This window comes from Stenella coeruleoalba (assembly GCF_951394435.1).
Source record: "Stenella coeruleoalba genome assembly, chromosome: 15".
Classification (NCBI taxonomy): Eukaryota; Metazoa; Chordata; class Mammalia; order Artiodactyla; family Delphinidae; genus Stenella; species Stenella coeruleoalba.
In genome coordinates, this window is record NC_137161.1 from 37,107,601 (window position 1) to 37,128,370 (window position 20,770).

Consider the following 20,770-nt stretch of genomic DNA (forward strand, 5'->3'; position numbering starts at 1 on the left):
CCGAGCTGTTGCTTGCTTTATATTTGAAGGCTGTGCATGGTTTTCATGATGGCAATAATAATTTATTGACAAAATGCTTTTATTGAATTGCCTTTACTGAAGAGGCCTTGCTTTTTCACCAACTTGCTACAATTAAAAGCAGCAGTAAACAGAGCCTTTTTATTTAGATTGAAAAGCAACAATTAAGCTTGCTCAGCTATAAATAGGAGGCAGCTTCACATCAACCACCCCAAATGCACACATTAAAGACTCCAGTCCCAGATGCCCCCAATTTATTTCCACAGGACAAACCAATAAATTGTCAAACCCTGACCTGAAAGCTGACAATTTCTTAGAAAATGGAAGTAGGTAAATTATGCATAATTCTAGATAATTACTGGGATGTCCACAAGGCCAGGAAATCAGTACTCGTGCTGGAGATCTAAATTTACAGGCATCTAGTTTTTTCATTTTATCATTATCAAACCATGTTTTGCCTTGGGTGGCTGTCAGGTCTGGCTCTCCTTTGCCTGAGAGGCATAGATGAAAATAATGGATTTAAGAGTTAGGGAAAGGAAGATAGAAAATAAAAAGTTCTTTCACAAGATTCCCATTAGTTCGAGTAATTCAGTAAAGAGACCAGAACATGGGCAGAGTTGAATACTTTTTAATAAAAAGAAAACAAAACTGCAAGTGCCACTCATCCCATCTATAAACTATAGATACTGAGTTTTCAGAGATGTGAAGGCATTTGATTCAACCGCCTCATTTTCCGCCTCATTTTCCGCAGGAGGAAACCAGAGGCTTAGGAAGCCACATGTATTGTCCAAGGTCACAGAACTTGACAGTGGCAGAGCTGGAACACAATCGCTTTCCTGACTGCCACTTCAATGTCCATTGAATGGAAAAAATTGCCCTCCTTTCATTCTTTTCAGTACAAAAGACTAGATTAATGAGACCTAAGTGATAAAAAGTCCAAAGGGTATCATACTTCTTTGAGTGCAAGACAGTTTTCAAAGGCAACAGGATTTTCCCACTTGGAGATACTGGGACTCCTCTGCCTCTGTATCCCCCAGTCTAAGCCAAGAGTTGCCAATTTCCAAAAGCTCCAAAAAAGTGATTTTCCAAAAATCTGTCTTGGGGGAATCACACCTTTTTGAGACTCATGAGTCTTGGTTTTCTGTTTGCACATGCCCTGTGTCTCCCAGTGAGTTACCAACTGCCTATGACTTCCCTCCGATATGTACTAAGTATTCTTTGTTGCCCCCCTCACCTTCTCTAACAAGCTCTGTGCCCTAGCGGACTGACATTTATGGACTCATCAATGGTACCCTAGTTCTTTGGCTACCACTGAACTTGGCTATATGGCAGGGGGTGGGGGGAAGGGACACAAACAGGAGACTGGATAGCAAGAGGATAAAGAAGCCAAAATTTGTATTCTCCCATCTCACTTCCTGCAGAGTGAAGCAGAGTTGCCCAGCCAAGCCCATCCCAGATTAGCCAAACCCCAGGCAAAGCCCAGACACGTGAATGAGAGTAAACAACTATTGTAGTAAACCACTCACTTTTCAGGGGTAACTGTATTATGCAGCAATAGCTGACTAATACAGAATATGACATCTAAAAAGAAGACTTTTAGACAATATGGCCATTCTAAAAACTGAGATAAACATCTGTGAAAGCCAGAAATGGAATTGAACAGAGGAGTAATTGGGATTGAGTTTACAGACTCACTGAACTCCAGATCCAGAAGCCAATGGAGAAATCTGAGTTCCTGTGGGTAACAAGACTAAAAATTTCACAAAGGAAGTAAGAGGCTCACTCTTCAAACTCACTGTTTGAAATCAGAAGCAAGTTTGAGGTTTCCTCATACATTAAAGGATGCTGAAATAAGCTCTTAAAACCACTATCTGAGCTACCATTTATATAAAGCAGGGAAGCTGTAAGAAATGAAATCTTTCATCCTGGACTTAGGCTTAACAATCTGCTGACTTGGTTGCTGAATATGTAATGACTCCAATATCAGTGTAGGTTGCTAGCCCTGAACTACCAATATAAGACCTGGTTTTGGAATTACTGTTCTTGGGAGGTGGTGGAAGAAATCAAATATAAATATGCAGGACTGTGAAACAAGGGGTGGAAGAGAGAGAGAAAAAGCATGCAACCTCTCTGTCTCCATTCAGTAATAAAATTCCAAAACATATGAGAAAATAATGCTAAGAAAGACAGCAACAACTGGAAATAAATTCACTCTAGATGAAATGGAAATAATTGGAGAGATTATTACGCACAGATCCTCACTGAAATAACTACTAAAGAATTTTAGGCAGAAGGAGAAAACATCTTGAGAGATAGGTTGGAGTGAAATATAGAAACAATACTTAGTGTAGAATTTGGTGAAATATGTTGATAAGTTTAATTTACTATTGACTCTTTAAAAAAGAATGGTATTTTTCCACATAACTAGATACAATTCAAGTAATGTCAAGGAAAATATAGAAGAGGGAGGTGTTCATTGTGTAATTAAAGCATATTAAGTTCTTGGGTTATTTGGGAGGAGGGTAGAGATACTGAATAACTTAAACTTTGTTATAAAATTTTATACTTAAGTAAATATATGAAAATTTTGAAACAGAAAGAAGAAAAAGTGGAAAAAGAGGCAAATAAAGAGCATGATAAATCTAAAACATAAAATAAGATCATATAACTAAGTATGAATATAGCAGTAATCAAGATAAATATAAAGGAATTCAAGTGGCCTATAGGAACAAGATTATCAGGCCAGATTTTTAAAAATCCAACCATCTGTCGTTTACAATAGACACATCTAAAACATAACCGTCCAGAAATGTTGAAAATAGAAAAAAACACAAAAGACAATTACTAACTAAAAGAAAGCTGATATAACAATATTAATGTCAGATATAATTTAATTCAAGCTAAAAAGCATAAAGAAAGACATAACATAGTAATAAAAGGAACAGTACACATAACAGTGTTAGTTTGAATGGCTAACACTATGCCTTGAACTATAAAGAAAGAATACTATCAAAATCACAAGCCAAAATGAAAAACCTACCATCCTATTTAAGGTTTTAAAATACATATATCAAAAACCTGTGGAGCCAACAGAAAATATCAATGTATATTGAAAAGCTCAAAAGTAATAAACCCATTTATAGATGTAGAAACTAAGTCTCTGGGAAGTTAAGTGACCCACCCAAGGTCAAAAAGTTTATATGAGTTAGAACAACAACTATAACTCACATCTTTTAAGGCTAAATCCTATGCCCTTCCAATTTTATAACACTAAAGCCAATAGAATAAACTGCATATTTGCAGAAACTAGATTTTTCCATTCCCTTAAAATAAGTGTAAGTGTGGGGCTTCCCTGGTGGCGCAGTGGTTGACAGTCCGCCTGCCGATGCAGGGGACACGGATTCGAGCCCTGGTCCGAGAGGATCCCACATACCGCGGAGCGGCTGGGCCCTTGAGCCATGGCCGCTGAGCCTGCGAATTCGGAGCCTGTGCTCTGCAACGGGAGAGGCCACAACAGTGAGAGGCCTGCGTACCGCAAAAAAATAAAAGAAAAGAAAAGAACAAGTGTAAGTGTGTAGCATCTCCAATGGTGTTCCACTCAGATTCCCTTCGATCCCTTTGACCTTTTCAGTATGCTTTTCCTTGCCTTCTAAGTGTTTTACTTCTAATTGTCCATCTCTATGATGCTCTATGGAGAACCTCCCTGGGGCTATTGTGTTGGCTTGAGAGACAGAAGTTCCTCAAAAGTAGTCCCTATCCAATGATTGACTGGAGTGGAAAAAGGAAAGCCCAGCTCTTTTGCCTTGGAGTTAGGCCGAAATTTGAGGTGTAATTTACATTACCAACCTCTCCTGAAGGTTAAGGCTGAGGCTAGAACTTGGCTTGGCTTCTTTCCTTCCCTGTCCTGCTTTCCACACCCAATTTTTCCCAAGAGAACTTCCTCAATAAATCAAGTTGCATGGGAATTCTCATCTCAAGGTCTGCTTCTTGGAACCCTTTGCTAAAATAAAGACCATACAACTCTGTACAGAAGTATAGCGAGAGTAGAGAGTCATCCTAGGGAAAGAACATTTGAGTGGCTCAGAGTTCCTGGTGCTCTGGTCTTTGGGAATTTCCAGTTGGATTTACGCACTGGGAATCTGGCATTGTGAATGTAGTGTCTGCCAAGCTTGAGAAAAATTCTCTTGCAGTTTCAGACTTGAGGTCAATAACCATTGATTGGCCAACTTTCTGTCCCCAACAGTCCCTCTTGGGTCCAGTTCTAGATAAGTGATATTCAAATCTGGAGGATTCTTGACTTACAGCTGTCTCTCCCTCTTTCTCTCCCTCTCCCTCTTGCTTTTAAGACTGGCTCTGAAGATGCAAAAATGGCACCACAGAGCTCTGGGCCTTAAGATGCAGGACCACGGGTAGCCATACAAGCAACATCATGGCCTTTCGAGTTGATGTGGCCATTATTTCAGCCCCTACATTTTATCCCATAGCTTTGTTTTCCTTTGCTTTCCAAGTCTGGATCTACAGGTAGGCCCTATGTAGAAATCCAGGTCTGCCCCGTAGCAGGCAAAAATTCCATTACCCACTGTGGCTTAGAATGATATGTATATAATAAAATATTTACCATTTTAGTGCATGCTGTATGCCATTTTACAAATGAAGAAATTGAGGTTTAGAAAAGAAAATTAACTTGCTCAGATTCACAAGGCTACTAAGTAGCTAGGTTTTGCTACCAACAGATGAAGGATTTGGTGAGCCACATATGAGTCCTGAACCTCCATGGATCCTACAAGTCATAGCATTTTCTACCCTGGCTTTGCTGACCCAGGCTCTAGCACTGGGATAGTCTTTGATTTTCTTGCTATGTGCACCAGTTGTACTTTCCAGGTTAGGGCCCTGACATCCATCCTCTGCTGACTCGTTTCTCCCGGGAGCTGACACTTGCTTCTCAAAATGTGTCTTCAATTTCTACCTGCCATTCCCTACGTATATACATAGCAGGAGGATGTGCCCTAAATGAACATCTCTGGGAACTTCCTGTTTCAAAGCCCTGCCCACTTCCTGCCAGGCTTAGCTGTGGCAACTGGGGGCCTAAAACCCTCATTGTGTCTTAGGTCGGATTCCCCAGAAGCAGAGCCCAGGACAGGAAAAATCAGGTGCCCAGGGTATATTGAGGAAGGATGCTTAGGAGAAGCCTCTAAGGGAGGACAGAAGACAGGACAGGGGAAGAAGGCAAGCAACGATGTGTGTTCTGGCAAAATCTAAACTTGGCCTGATCCATGAAAGACTTTGGAGACACAATCGTCCCCTCCTTAAGGCAAGGGGGCTGGCCTTTTGTACCCCTGCATCAGTCAGTCATTGCTATAGGCTTCTCCTGGTGGGGGGTATAGGGGTATAACCTCCTAGGCATCAGTTAAGGGCAATTCTTGGGGAAGGAGGCCTCTGTGAGCCCTTAGCAGCCAACACTGAAAGCAGCCGGGGGCTGGGGGCCCTGCCCATGCAACAGCATCTACTCCATGTGCCTGAGTCCAAGTCAGGCTCTGAACTGACAGGCTGCAGCAGTCAGATCCCTTTCTCTCACCCCACCTCCCTGCTCCTGGACTCCTGCTTCCCACCAGCCCTTGTGGCTGGGATCCCCCATGCCAGCTGCTCATCCACAGCTTACTTGATTTTAGTACAGAGTAAACTGCATTGGCGCCCGACACTTTATTAGTGTTCTAAATCTTTGTTTACAGTTACCAAGACTCCCCAGGTGGCAGCAAAAAAGTCAACAAGGAAATAATACTCCACCAGCTGGCGTATTAGCTGGGGATCAAACCACCACACAGGTAACAGCTGGGTGTGCGCCCACAATCCTCAGGGCATTGCTGGCCCTGAAGGCTCATCTGGAGTTACGCGTTTTAACCCCCTTTCTGAGCCTGCCTCTTTATCCTCCGCGTCTTCCAGTTATTTTGCACCATGTGGAAGCTGAGGTAGCAATGAGCTTTGAAGCTGTTCCGCTGCCTTTGACAGTCCATAGTTGTTCGTTGATCCAGTTGCTTGCTGCTACGTACATCAATCTCTTGGCAAAATCTGTGCCATTACGTCCCATTGTTTCCTTAGTCTAAAACTCACACCTTCTGATGCTAAATCCTATGTGTTTCTTGTTGTATGAAATGAACACTTTAAGGGAGCCCTGAAGAAAAACTCTCCAGCTCTTCTTATCCGAGACTGAAGAAATTAGGATGAGTCCAAAGGAAGTCATTCAGAGGGGCCAAGAGAAATATACTAAACACTGCTGCTATTGCTTCATGCCTCCTGGTTTGATTCCCTGGACCACATGCATGTGACCCATGGGTGGGCTAGAGACACCATGAGGGTGGCAACAGGCTTGGGCTTTAGAGCCTGTGCCTGAATTCTGGTTCCAGAAAATCAGAGCTGCGTGACTTGGGACAAGTGACTTAAAATCTTCATGCATCAGATTTCTTCTCCATAAAATAATAGTACCTATTATTTCAGGGCTGTGAGGATGACATTTGAAAATATATGTTAGACACTCAGCCTCGAGGCTGTGTCTAGATTTGGTGGGGCCTGAAGTTTATTTAAATATACCCTCCCACAAATAAAAAAAAAATTAAAACATTTTGCATTTGCAGATTTTATGAAAACACTTAAATATGTGAACATGCTAAGGCCCTTTTCAAGGCCTTGGGAAAGCTCCATGTATGTGAGAGGCCCCAAGCTTAAACTTTATTAGCTTCATATTGAATCTGCTTTTCTTAACAGTCTGTGCTCACTAAATATTAGCTATCAGGGATCTGGTGTGGGAAAGAGGGCCCTCAGCTTCTTATACATGTGTTCTTAATTAGACTCCATGCCTCTTGGGAGTGAGCCAAAGACCCAAAAATACGGTCTGGTGATCTGGGGGGAGTTTAGGAGAATATATGTGTCTGGGTGGGACAGTACCTTGTGAAAGGGATGTGACCAACTGTATTACTTAGGATAAGTAATGTTAGCTGCTATAAAAAAATAGCCCCTATAATTTCAGTAGCCCCAAAATACAAAAATATATTTCTAATTCATATAAAGTCCACTGGATTCTCCTGGTTGGTGAGACCCAGACTCCTTCATCTCATGGGTCCCCATCTTAGTTCTTAGAATCCTCTCCATCTAGCTGATAGATAGGGAAAAAAATAAAGTGGAAGATAGCTCATGGGAAATCTTCATGGGCCACATTCTACTAGATAGAATTCAGACACATGCCCACAAATAACTGTAGAGGAATCTGGGAAATGTGGTCTAGCTGTGTAACCAGGAAGAAAGGGAAACAGATTTGGTGAGCCAGTTTAATATCTGCCAAACCAACTTTCCTTTAAGTTTGACTAAGGACCACAAGGCGGGGCTGAAGTAAATTTTACTTGAGTCCAATAACAGGCAGACTTTTGTCTCTAGACTGAGTAGACAAGAACTATGAGAAACACAAGAGATAAAAGGGAATCAATCATAAGAGGCAGGCCTATGGCTTCAAAGGTTAGTATGTCTTTTGTTGACCTTGTACTGATGCTACTGGAAGCCTTACTCCATGGGAAGGTCAAGAGGGAACCTCTCCACTTCCAGGATGTCCAAGAAGAACAGGGGTCTGTGGAAGTACAGGAAGAAGACCCTGGGCCAGACCATGTACCAGCCAGAGATAGGAGCAAAGAGTGGGAAGTAGTCCCCATTCCTGAGAGGCAGAAAGCAATTCGTGCTCAAAGAAAAGTTCACAGTTTTGGAGAATAGACTAGAATATCAGAGAAGAAGCATAAGACATTATATTTCTGAAAGGGAAGATGGCAAAAAACACATTGGAAAAAGAGTCAACTCTACCCTTTGGCCATAGCGTCCAAAAGAGAAGAGAAATCTGAAAGCATTCCACATAACACGGAGAGCAGCAAGCAAGACTTACTATGGATTCATAGTCTCCATCATCCGAGTCTACTCAACAGTTTCCTCCTGCAGAATCACAAAGCCCTGCAGTGACCTCACGAGCCAAGAGTGAGAACAGTCAGCATCACGGTGCAGGTAGGGGTATTACTTAAATGATGTTGGGATTTCTCCTTATCATGGGACCCTGAGGGACCATGGACACTTGAGGATTTTGGGTTATTCTCATCTGGCTACTGCAGAACAGAAAGCATTGGATTGGTAATTTTCCTTTTCTTCTTTATAAAAATTTAACTCTATTCTGATGTGCTGTGTCTAAAGCTTATAAAGAATCCAGTCTTCTAGAACATTTCCAGGATGGCAGCTTAAGCAAAGAAGGAAGCAATCACTTTCTACCTTCACCCCATAGAATAAGGTCACCTGACCCTCAATTCTGAAAGCCGGTGGACTCCAAAGTTAAACTTGTCAGAGCCTTCCTGCTTCAAGGTCTTCACATTTCTTCTCAGCAGCTGCTGGACCTCATCAGTCAGCTCAGTTTTACCTACATCTCAAGGGTTGATTTTTACCTATATAGGAAGATTTTACCCAGCTTTCATGGTATCAATTTTTCCTCAATGTTCTGCCTCTGAGCTGTACATAATCCTGTTTAAATATCTAGATCATTTCCTTCCAAATAGAAATTCTTTCCAAATTTTTTTCCCCTATCAGGTGGCTCAACACAAACTAGGTAAGTACTATGACCAGTCACCCTGCTCCTTGTACCGCTCTGTTTTGGCCTGTCCCACTGGATCTCTTGCTTAGTCTCATGCTGTCTTCTCTGCCTGGAACCATCTTCCCATAGAGCCTTGCATGCCTCATTACTGCTCATTGGTCAGGGCCAGCTTAAATATCAACTCCTTAAAAACTCTCCTGTGATTAATTTATCTAAAACATGACCTATCTCTGTCATTCTCTTCCACCTTATTCTGAAATTGTATAATTTATTTTAATTTTTTAATTTATTTTAATTATATTTTTTATTAGTCATCCATTTTATACACATCAGTGTATACACGTCAATCCCAATCTCCCAATTCATCACACCACCATCCCCACCCCACTGCCGCTTTCCCCCCTTTGTGTGCATTAGAGAACGTTTATTCTCTACCTCTGTGTCTCAATTTCTGTCCTGCAAACCGGTTCATCTATACCATTTTTCTACGTTCCACATATATGCGTTAATATACGATATTTGTTTTTCTCTTTCTGACTTACTTCACTCTGTATGACAGTCTCTAGATCCATCCACATCTCTACAAATGACCCAATTTCATTCCTTTTTATGGCTGAGTAATATTCCATTGTATATATGTACCACATCTTCTTTATCCATTCATCTGTTGATGGGCATTTAGGTTGCTTCCATGACCTATTGTAAATAGTGCTGCAATGCACATTGGGGTGCATGTGTCTTTTTGAATTATGGTTTTCTCTGGGTATATGCCCAGTAGTGGGATTGCTGGATCATATGGTAATTCTATTTTTAGTTTTTTAAGGAACCTCCATAGTGGCTGTATCAATTTACATTCCCACCAACAGTGCAAGAGAGTTCCTTTTCTTCACACCCACTCCAGCATTTGTTGTTGGTAGATTTTCTGATGATGCCCATTCTAACTGGTGTGAGGTGACACCTCATTGTAGTTTTGATTTGCATTTCTCTAATAATTAGAGATGTTGAGCAGTTTTTCATGTGCTTCTTGACCATTTGTATGTCTTCTTTGGAGAAATGTCTATTTAGGTCTTCTGCCCATTTTTGGATTGGGTTGTTTGTTTTTGTAATATTGTGCTGCATGAGCTGTTTATATATTTTTGACATTAATCCGTTGTCCGTTGATTCATTTGCAAATATTTTCTCCCATTCTGAGGGTTGTCTTTTCATCTTGTTTATGGTTTCCTTTGCTGTACAAAAGCCTTTAAGTTTCATTAGGTCCCATTTGTTTATTTTTGTTTTTATTTCCATTACTCTAGGAGGTGGGTCAAAAAAGATCTTGTGATTTATGTCAAAGAGTGCTCTTCCTATGTTTTCCTCTAAGAGTTTTATAGTGTCCTGTCTTACATTTAGGTCTCTAATCCATTTTGAGTTTATTTTTGTGTATGGTGTTAGAGAGTGTTCTAATTTCATTCTTTTACATGTAGCTGTCCAGTTTTCCCAACACTGCTTATTGAAGAGGCTGTCTTTTCTCCATTGTATATCCTTGCCTCCTTTGTCATAGATTAGTTGACCATAGGTATGTGGTTTTATCTCTGGGCTTTCTATTTGTTCCATTGACCTATATTTCTGTTTTTGTGCCAGTACCATATCATCTTGAATACTGTAGCTTTGTGGTATAGTCTGAAGTCAGGGAGTCTGTTTCCTCCAGCTCCACTTTTTTCCCTCAAGACTGCTTTAGTTATTGGGGGTCTTTTTTGTCTCCATACAAGATTTAAGATGCCATTGGTAATTTGATAGGGATCGCATTGAATCTGTAGATTGCTTTGGGTAGTATAGCCATTTTCACAACATTGATTCTTCCAATCCAAAAACATGGTATATCTCTCCATCTGTTGGTGTTATTTTTAATTTCTTTCATCAGTATCTTATAGTTTTCTGCAAACAGGTCTTCTGTCTCCCTAGGTAGGTTTATTCCGAGGTATTTTATTCTTTTTGTTACAGTGGTAAATGGGAGTGTTTCCTTAATTTCTCTTTCAGATTTTTCATCATTAGTATATAGGAATGCAAGAGATTTCTGTGCGTTAATTTTGTATCCTGCAACTTTACCAAATTCATTGATTTGCTCTAGTAGTTTTCTGGTGGCATCTTCAGGATTCTCTATGTATAGTATCATGTCATCTGCAAACAGTGACAATTTTACTTCTTCTTTTCCAATTTGTATTCCTTTTATTTCTTTTGCTTCTCTGATTGTCATGGCTAGGACTTCCATAACTATGCTGAATAATAGTGGTGAGAGTGGATATCCTTGTCTTGTTCCTGATCTTAGAGAAAATGTTTTCAGTTTTTCACCATTGAGAATGATGTTTGCTGTGGGTTTGTTGTATATGGCCTTTATTATCTTGAGGTAGGTTCCCTCTATGCCCACTTTCTGGATAGTTTTTAGCATAAATGGTGTTGAATTTTGTCAAAAGCTTTTTCTGCACCTATTGAGATGACCATATGGTTTTTATGTTTCAATTTGTTAATATGGTGCATCACATTGATTGATTTGCATATACTGAAGATTCCTTGCATCCCTGGGATAAATCCCACTTGATCATGATCATGGTGTATGATCCTTTTAATGTGTTGTTGGATTCTGTTTGCTAGTATTTTGTTGAGGATTTTTGCATCTGTATTCATCAGTGATATTGGTCTGTAATTTTCTTTTTTTGTAGTATCTTTGTCTGGTTTGGCTATCAGGGTGATGGTGGCTTCATAGAATGAGTTTGGGAGTGTTCCTTCCTCTGCAATTTTTTGGAAGAGTTTGAGAAGGATGGGTGTTAGCTCTTCTCTAAATGTTTGATAGAATTCACCTGTGAAGCCATCTGGTCCTGGACTTTTGTTTGTTGGAAGATTTTTCATCACAGTTTCAATTTCATTACTTGTGATTGGTCTGTTCATATTTTCTATTTCTTCCTGGTTCAGTCTTGGAAGGTTATACTTTTCTAAGAATTTGTCCATTTCTTCCAGGTTGTCCATTTTATTGGCCTAGAGTTGCTTGTAGTAGTCTCTTAGGATGCTTTCTATTTCTGTGGTGTCTGTCGTAACTTCTCCTTTTTCATTTCTAATTTTATTGATTTGAGTCCTCTCCCTCTTTTTCTTGATGAGTCTGACTAATGGTTTATCAATTTTGTTGATCTTCTCAAAGAAACCACTTTTAGTTTTATTGATCTTTGCTATTGTTCTCTTTGTTTGTATTTCATTTATTTCTGCTCTGATTTTATGATTTCTTTCCTTCTGCTAACTTTGGGTTTTGTTTGTTCTTCTTTCTCTAGTTCCCTTAGGTGCAAGGTTAGATTGTTTATTTGAGATTTTTCTTGTTTCTTGAGGTAGGCTTTTATAGCTATAAACTTCCCTCTTAGAACTGCTTTTGCTGCATCCCATAGGTTTTGGATCGTCGTGTTTTCATTGTCATTTGTCTCTAGGTAATTTTTTATTTCCTCTTTGATGTCTTCAGTGATCTCTTGGTTATTTAGTAACGTATTGTTTAGCTTCCATGTGTTTGTGGTTTTTAAGTTTTTTTCCCCTGTATTCATTTCTAATCTCATAGCATTGTGGTCAGAAAAGATGTTTGATATGATTTCAATTTTCTTACATTTACTGAGGCTTGATTTGTGATCCAGTATGTGATCTATCCTGAAGAATGTTCTGTGCACACTTCAGAAGAAAGTGTAATCTGCTGTTTTTGGATGGAATGTCCTGTAAATATCAATTAAATCTATCTGATCTATTGTGTCATTTAAAGCTTGTGCTTCCTTATTAATTTTCTGTTTGGTGTATGTGTCCATTGGTGTAGGTGAGGTGTTAAATTTCCCCACTATTACTGTGTTACTGTCAATTTTCTCTTTTATAACTGTTAGCAGTTACCTTATGTATTGGGGTGCTCCTATGTTGGGTGCATATACATTTATAATTGTTAAATCTTCTTTTTGGATTGATCCCTTCATAATTATGTAGTGTTCTTCCTTGTCTCTTGTAACATTCTATATTTTAAAGTCTATTTTATCTGATATGAATATCGCTACTCCAGCTTTCTTTTGATTTCCATTTGCATGGAATATCTTTTTCCATCCCCTTACTTTCAGTCTGTATGTGTCCCCAGGTCTGAAGTGGGGCTCTTGTAGACAGCACTTATATGGGTCTTCTTTTTGTATCCATTCAGCAAGCCTGTGTCTTTTGGTTGGAGCATTTAATCCATTTGCGTTTAAGGTAATTATTGATATGTATGCTCCCACGAACATTTTCTTAATTGTTTTGGGTTTGTTTTTGTAGGTCCTTTTCTTCTCTTGTGTTTCCCACTTAGAGAAGTTCCTTTAGCATTTGTTGTAGAGCTGGTTTGGTGGTACTGAACTCTCATAGCTTTTGCTAGTCTGTAAAGCTTTTGATTCCTCCATCAAATCTGAATGATATCCTTGCTGTGTAGAGTAATCTTGGTGTAGTTTCTTCCCTTTCATCACTTTAAGAATGTCATGCCACTCCCTTCTGGCTTGTAGAGTTTCTGCTGAGAAATCAGCTGTTAACCTTATGGGAGTTCCCTTGTATGTTATTCGTTGTTTTCCCCTTGCTGCTTTCAATAATTTTTCTTTGTCTTTAATTTTTGCCAATTTGATTACTATGTGTCTTGGCATGTTTCTCCTTTGGTTTATCCTGTATGGACTCTCTGCACTTCCTGGACTTGGGTGGTTATTTCCTTTCCCATGTTAGGAAAGTTTTAGACTATAATCTCTTCAAGTATTTTCTTGGGTCCTTTCTCTCTCTCTTCTCCTTCTGGGACCCCTATAATGTGAATGTTGTTGCGTTTAATGTTGTCCCAGAGGTCTCTTAGGCTGTCTTCATTTCTTTTCATGCTTTTTTCTTTATTCTGTTCTGCAGCAGTGAATTCCACCATTCTGTCTTCCAGGTCACTTATCCGTTCTTCTGCCTCAGTTATTCCGCTATTGATTCCTTTTAGTGTATTTTTCATTTCAGTTATTGTATTGTTCATCTCTATTTCCTTTTTCTTCATTCTTCTATGTCTTTATTAAACATTTCTTTCATCTTCTCGATCTGTGCCTCCATTCTTTTTCCGAGGTCCTGGATCATCTTCACTATCTTTATAGATTTTTTTTTTGCACTCATTACTATTTGTATCCCCAGCCAGAACACAAAATTCACAAGAGGAGTCACTCTGTCTTGTTTGCCATGATAACCCTAGGACCTCTGGGAACTTAATAAATATTTGTTGATTGAATGGGTTCCATACTCCACCTGCCCATTGATTTTTTTTCACCAGCAACAGCATCATGGTCTTTTTCCTTCAGCATTAGCCACAAGTTAATAAATCCAGCTCTGTTCCCCAAAACAAAATTTTGTGTTGATAGGGAATGATATGCATGCACTTTGAACCAATATTTGTGATTTTCTATTTTGGAGAAAGTTAACTAATAGCTCAGCCTTACAGAAAACATCTTCTATTATATCAGCCACATCTGGGGTTCTCCATACTTTTCCTAGAGAATATGTATAGGACTGGGGAAAGAAGAGGAGCATCATTCAACTACAAAGCTTAGAAAACTCTCTTTTCATCTCCCTCTTGGCTCTACAGTAGTTATGATTAATGTATAGAATTCCCCCCTCCCACGGCTGCTCTTCTAGAAAGACATGGTACCAAACTGTAAGTTTCATACATCAAAATTATGACTGGCTTATTCATTTCTGTAAAACACGTATGTAGAACAGCCCCTGGCATGTGGTTGGTGCTCAGAAAATGCAAATTGAATACCTATTGAATGGCCAGGTTTATAAACATTTGCCTGTTAACTGGACAGAGTCTTGGCCCTTGAGAAGAAAGGAGTTGGCCATAGCATCCCAGAGTTAGCACTGCCAGAGTCACTAGGAAGAGAATGGATTTTGCAGACCCGAATGTTAGCACATTAAGGAGCGGAAGGCTGGAGATCATCTTTGCTTTGGTTTAATAATTTTATCTAGACCTCTTTATTCAGGAGAACTTAGCTCCCAGTAAGAGGTCAATTCTATAATGAGAAGTTATGTTCTTCCTTTATTTTTGAGACATTTGTTTTGTTTTGTTTTTTTGCGGTACGCGGGCCTCTCACTGCTGTGGCCTGTCCCGTTGCGGAGCACAGGCTCCGAACGCGCAAGCTCAGCGGCCATGGCTCACGGGGCCAGCCACTTCGCGGCATGTGGGATCTTCCTGGACCGGGGCACGAACCCGTATCCCCTGCATCGGCAGGCGGACTCTCAACCACTGTGCCACCAGGGAAGCCCCCTATTTTTCAGACATTTAAGGTCCAATAAAAGGGGTTAGGACTGACTTGGTGTCAGAAATTAAAAGGAAGACAAAACATTTGCATGTTTTGACAATAGCTTCACACTTTCACCTGTGCAATCTTTTCTTAAACACTCTTGCAATTCACTGAGAATCAGGATTCCATAATCCAGCCTGAAATGGTTTCCTCTGGAGGCTCATGTATATGCATTCCTTTCTTACTTTCTCCCTGACTTCTGATTTTGCTTACATGCTTAGTAATCACCCCAAGGACGAGGAGGACACAGAGAGCAGAGTGTTGAGCATCGATTCAGTCAGCAGTTTGTGTATTTTCCTTCTTATCCTGGATGTGAAGCCCCATTCTAAAATTTGCAATTAAAACCAGAGCCTACCTTAAAGATAACATTATATTTTCCCCCCAATGGTCAAACTCTGCATAATAACATCAAATTGTATTCACTGTCTCTCAAGAGTGGCTCACTGCTTTTAATCAGTAAGTGAAAAAGAGAATGTTTTTCTTGGTTCTATCTGTATTCCATTGCAAAAGCTCAAACTGCACTAGGGTGAAGATTGCAGTATTTCTGCAAGGGTTAGAAGGGATCCCAACTATCCAAAATAGGTCAATATGCCCAGACCGCTGCATTTAGTGTGGTGTCTAAGCCTCTCTTCTGGCTCACAGTTGTTTAAGAAGCCATTTTTCTTGGTATGTCCTGATAATCCCACCTCATTTCTGCCAAGGGCAGGACTGAATTAGAATAGCATGACCAAGGATAAACTCTAAAACATGATGTTATGTTGACCCCCTGCCATCCCCAGGAGATATGATGGTTTAAGAGGGCTATGCATCCTTTGACACTCTCCCACTAAGGGGTAGGGTCTGTGTTCACACCCCTTGAAATCGGGTGGGCTTTGTCATTGCCTCAACCTAAGGAGTGCAACAGAAGTAACACTGAGGCTGCCATGTGCTGAAGGTACCAGGTGGAGAGGCCACTGAGAGAGAAGAGAGATGGCCAATGAGCCCCAGCTGTTCCAGCCCCAGCTATTCCATCTTCCCAGGTCACGGAATGCCATGCATGTGAACATAGAAAACTTCAAGATGACTCTAGCTCTAGTTGCTTTCTGACTGTAACCACCGAGAGCTGGGAGCCAGATGTGCCCAGAGGAGCCTGGCTGACCCCAGAACCATGAGAGACACTAATAAATGATTATTGTCTTAAGACCCTATGTTTTGAGGTTGTTGGTTACATTGCAGTAAATAACTAGAAGAGGAGGCATCACTCATAATGTGATGTAGAACTGAACCCAGATGATTCTCCTGCCCCCACTAGATACAAGGCTGTGGTAGGCGGCACTGATGTGGGCACACAGAGACAAAGCAATGCCACACGGGACGTTGGAGCTGGTAGCTGTCTGCAGGCTATGATTTGATAATCAATGGAACCTCCCCAAGGGCACTACTCTGGCCCCTGACCGTAGTAACTGCTTCGATAGGATTTGCATCCTAGCAAACGTGCAGAATGCTAGAGATCCCCACGTACAAGGAGTTTCAAACTAGGAGCACTTGGGGTTTCGAGAAGGGACTGTCAAGGAGGTAGGGTGCAGAGCAAGCCTAGTGGGAACAACCTTTTCCTTTCCTCTGTTCTCAGGGTCAGGGCTTCTTTCCAGCCTCAGGGGTGGGACATATGACTCCAGTGACCAATCAGTGCAACACATTCCTCTGGCCATTATGATTGCTGTAGGCTTGGACATGAGGTATAGGCCAGCCAATCAAAGTGAATGTCAGGACCTTCACAGGGAATTCTGGGGGAAAGATGTTTACTCTTCTTCACTAGTTTGGACATCAAAAGGATGTTACTCTGAGAGCTTCCAGTGGTCATCCTGTGATGAGGAGGCAAGGATCCTGGGAATGGAGTAGAAAGAGGGAAAGCAGAGGAGAGAGGAGACAGACAAACTGATCTTGATATCTTTGTTTGTACCTCTGTATCCAGATATGCTTGAAGCTGGACCTTCCTAGGTTATTTTGTAATTTGAGCCCATAAATTTATTTTGCTTGTTGACTTAAGCAACTAGAATCAAAAGAATATCAATGAATACATATATGCTTAGCTTCTTTAGAAGTTTATGTCTAGGAAAAGTCATTTCTGCTGCTAAAAATGTGTTTAGAAATAGCTGATATTAGTCCATTTGATTTAGTCCTTTTTGTTTTGCAAAAGGAAAGGAATAAAGTCAAATTAGTACCCTGGTCACCTGACATAATCCCATGTAATAATAATGATGATAAAATTGATGATGATGATACTAACATTCACTGAGCCCTAATCCTGGGCAAGACAATGTTCTAAATGCTATGGATATATTAGCTCATTTAATCATCTCAATAATATTATAGGCTACTCCATGATTGTGCCCATATACAAATAATGGAATTGAAACACAGAGAAGATAAGTAACATTCCTCAGATCACACAGCAGTAGTGGTGAAGCTCGGATGGAACCCAGTTCATTCTCTTAGCTGTACCCTGGTGCTGTCTCTGACAAGGTAAAGTGATTTTTGAACAACCCCTGGGTTCTGGGCCATTTGTCTTTTCACAGTGCCTCCATTCTTAAAGCATGGAACCCAGAAGGCCCATGTTAAATATAAGTGGGAGAGTTTCCATCACTGTGGATTTGCCTCCATCATCTCTTCTTATTCCAGCAACAAAGTACCTGCCTTACCCATGTCAGCTTGGGTCTGACACATTTCCCAGAGGTGAGAAAATGCAGAGATCAAAGAGAAAACTTTTAACGTAAGTTGTCAGCTTGTTTCTGCTGCCAAAAATTCTCATGTTTAAAAGTATGGCACAATACTTTATTCTTCAATCTAAAAAAATTAAATTGTAGCTGACTCTCAGTCCTCTTTTCACTTGGGTTGAGGAAGATTCAGTCTCAGTGAGTATGAAGAGTCTTTGCTCCCATGCCCCCAGTTCCCAGAAGGGTCCAAGAAGTTGTGTGCAGCATAGAATTTGGGGGGCTCCCCCCCATGGTGTTTGGACCCTGTATGCTCCTTGTTCAGATGTGCATAGTCCTTGGAGGGAAGGTGGCTCTGACAGACACCTCATTGTCTGTTACTCTTGGGTGCAGGGTACTTTGTGAGACTGGTTTCCCAGAGGCTGGGGCCAAGCTTCCCTCATGGGCCTCACATCCATTTAATTCTAAGGAGATGCTAGGGTGCCAGATCGGAAGCCACCATCCCTTTCTTTGTCTCCGCTAATCTTCACCTCTCTGCTTTTACTATTTCTACCTTCCCTTGGATGAAGAACACAAGCACCCTCACTGCCCCCACTCTGTTCTTTGTAGCACTTTTCACATTGCATGGGTTTCAGCCTAAATTAAAATGGGCTTTTTAAAGAATTGTAGAGCTTTTAACCATTCAAGCATCATTTATTTTACTTTTCCCTTAAACACATTTTGAAAAATCTCTTAGAAGTCCAGTCAGTTTAGGGGTTAGTTAGTGTATATTTTAATTGACCATTCAATTTCAAATAAATATGGAGGAAATTGTAACCCTCTTCAACAGCTCAACGACAATTTAAGGAGAATGAGAACCTGATTGAAACAATTAGGAACTTAGAAACCAGACTCAGATGTGGTCAGACGTGGTCAAAGAAAACAAGCCCAGGAATTTTTAAATCCTGTCTTATTTTCCTTTTAAGAAAAATGTTAAAACCACAAAATTAAAAGAGATATTGCCCTAAATTTGAAATGATTTAATAAACAGATTGGATGCAATTATTATAGTTGGCATTGAGAAATATTGATAACTAAAATTTTATCTTTTGAAAAATAAAAATGATTGTTCTCACCTAGCCTGTAGGCTAGAAGCTGGGAAAGAAAACATTTCAATAGCCTGTCCTCTGTTACATATGTTGATCAACGCATGTAATCAAATTCCTGATCAGATGGGCCATCTGCAGACACCCCAAGAAGGAGAGTTTTCTATCAGCCCCATTTTATTTACTCCCTTTTTGGATTTGTGGACTTTACTGAATTTTGTGGTAGGTGAATAATAGCCTAATAAAACTATCCCAAAACCTATTCCAAAAATTAATATATATATATTTATATATATACATATATATATACACACTATATATGTATATATATAAATAATGTTATAAAATATATATAAAAAACTATATATAATTTTAAATGTATAACACATTATAATCAATATAGTGTGTATTATATATCTCATACGTATAATGTGTTGTTAGTTGTATCTTACATTATATATTGTATAAATGCATCTATGATTACATCATATAAAATTATAGGCCTTTTCTTCCCTCATCTTTCCTCTCCCCCTCCCATCCCACCCCCTCTGCTGCTCCGCTCTCTGGCCTGACTCGGCACTGGGGGACCATGGAGAAGACACCAGGGTCGCCACCTCCTTTGTCCAGGCCTAGATCTTCCTGAGCCTCCCCCCTTCCTCTCCAGGGCCTTCTCCTTCAGTTTTGAAGCCAGTGGTGTTGTGGCCGCCCTGCCAGGCTCTCTGAGAGTGGTGGGTGTGAAACGGGTCAGGAGTGACCTGGATTTCCAGACTCACCATGGTCAAATTCACCACGCGAGGGTGTGGACCGTGTTTAAGGATTGCCCCAGCATTCAGCTCTATGTGTAATAAGTATCCACAAGCAGTTTCCTTGGAAGTAGGTGTACATCAGTGTCAGGGAATAGCTGCCACCAACAATATGTCAGCAATACCTACATTTTTGTTTTTTTGAAACAAAGTGACAGTTGATCAGTATCAAGGAGCAGATGCTGTGGGACTAGAAGAAAAAACCGAGCAGCACTTAGAAAACAGCCCTGGAAGCAATGAGGACACAGATATTCCAAAAGGCTATATGGATTTTATGCTTTTTTATTAACAAATCTGGCTGTGAATGTCTTAATGAAAGTGAGGAGCATGGATTTGACAACTGTTTATGAAAAGACATGACCTTCTTGGAATCTGATTAGGATGGACAGCTGCTTATTACTGTCGTCTTCAATCAGCCTGTTAAGCTTTATTCAATGAAATTTCAAGGTCCAGATAATGGTCAGGGTCCGAAATACGTAAAAATTTCTATCAATTTACCCCTATCTATGGATTTTGAAGAGGCAGAAAGAAGTGAACCAATTCCAGCTCTGGAACTATCAGAGGATGATATTAAAGAAGATGGTATTGTCCCACTTCATATGTTAAGTTTCAGAATGTTAACAGCATAACTATATTTATTTAGTCCAATCAAGTGAAGAAGAAACAACTAGAATTTCATATTTTACTTTTATTGGAACTCCAGTCCAGGCAGCAAACATGAATGATTTCAAATGAGTAGTTTGCAAAAAAGGAGAAAGCCACTAAGGTACAAAAGACACTGGAAGACCATATTGCAATCAGATCTACAGCTCTTGGATAATTGCTTGATTCTCGCCAGAGACCTTCTTTTTTTTTTAATTTAATTAAAAAAATATGTAATTGATTTACAATGTTGTGTTAATTTCAGGTATACAGCACAGTGAATCAGTTATACATACATATATATATATATATATATATATATATATATATATACACACTCTTTTAGATTATTTTCCCATATAGGCCATTACAAAGTATTGAGTAGAGTTCCCTGTGCTATACAGTAGATCCTTATTCATTATTTACTTTATATATAGTAGTGTGTATAAGACTTTCAATATTTCATTCATTGCCATCACCAATAAATCATTGCCTTTGTTCAGATGGTTAAAAAAAATATTATAACAAATAATTGGGCAAGTTATAAAGTTGACCCTTGTACAAGCAAGGTTAGGGACACTGACCCTCTGTGCAGTTGAAA

The 20,770-nt window shown here is 40.0% G+C and overlaps 1 pseudogene across 1 annotated transcript in view; it reads left to right on the top strand.

Moving 5' to 3' along the window:
* LOC307198463 (thioredoxin-like protein 1) overlaps window positions 1-20,347 on the top strand; it is a 43,260-nt pseudogene extending 22,913 nt beyond the window's left edge. The window contains exons 2-3 of the transcript in view: window positions 16,559-16,664; window positions 19,492-20,347. The product of the transcript in view is annotated as a thioredoxin-like protein 1 (transcript). The remainder of the gene's footprint in view (window positions 1-16,558; window positions 16,665-19,491) is intronic.
* The last annotated feature ends 423 nt before the right edge of the window (window positions 20,348-20,770 follow it).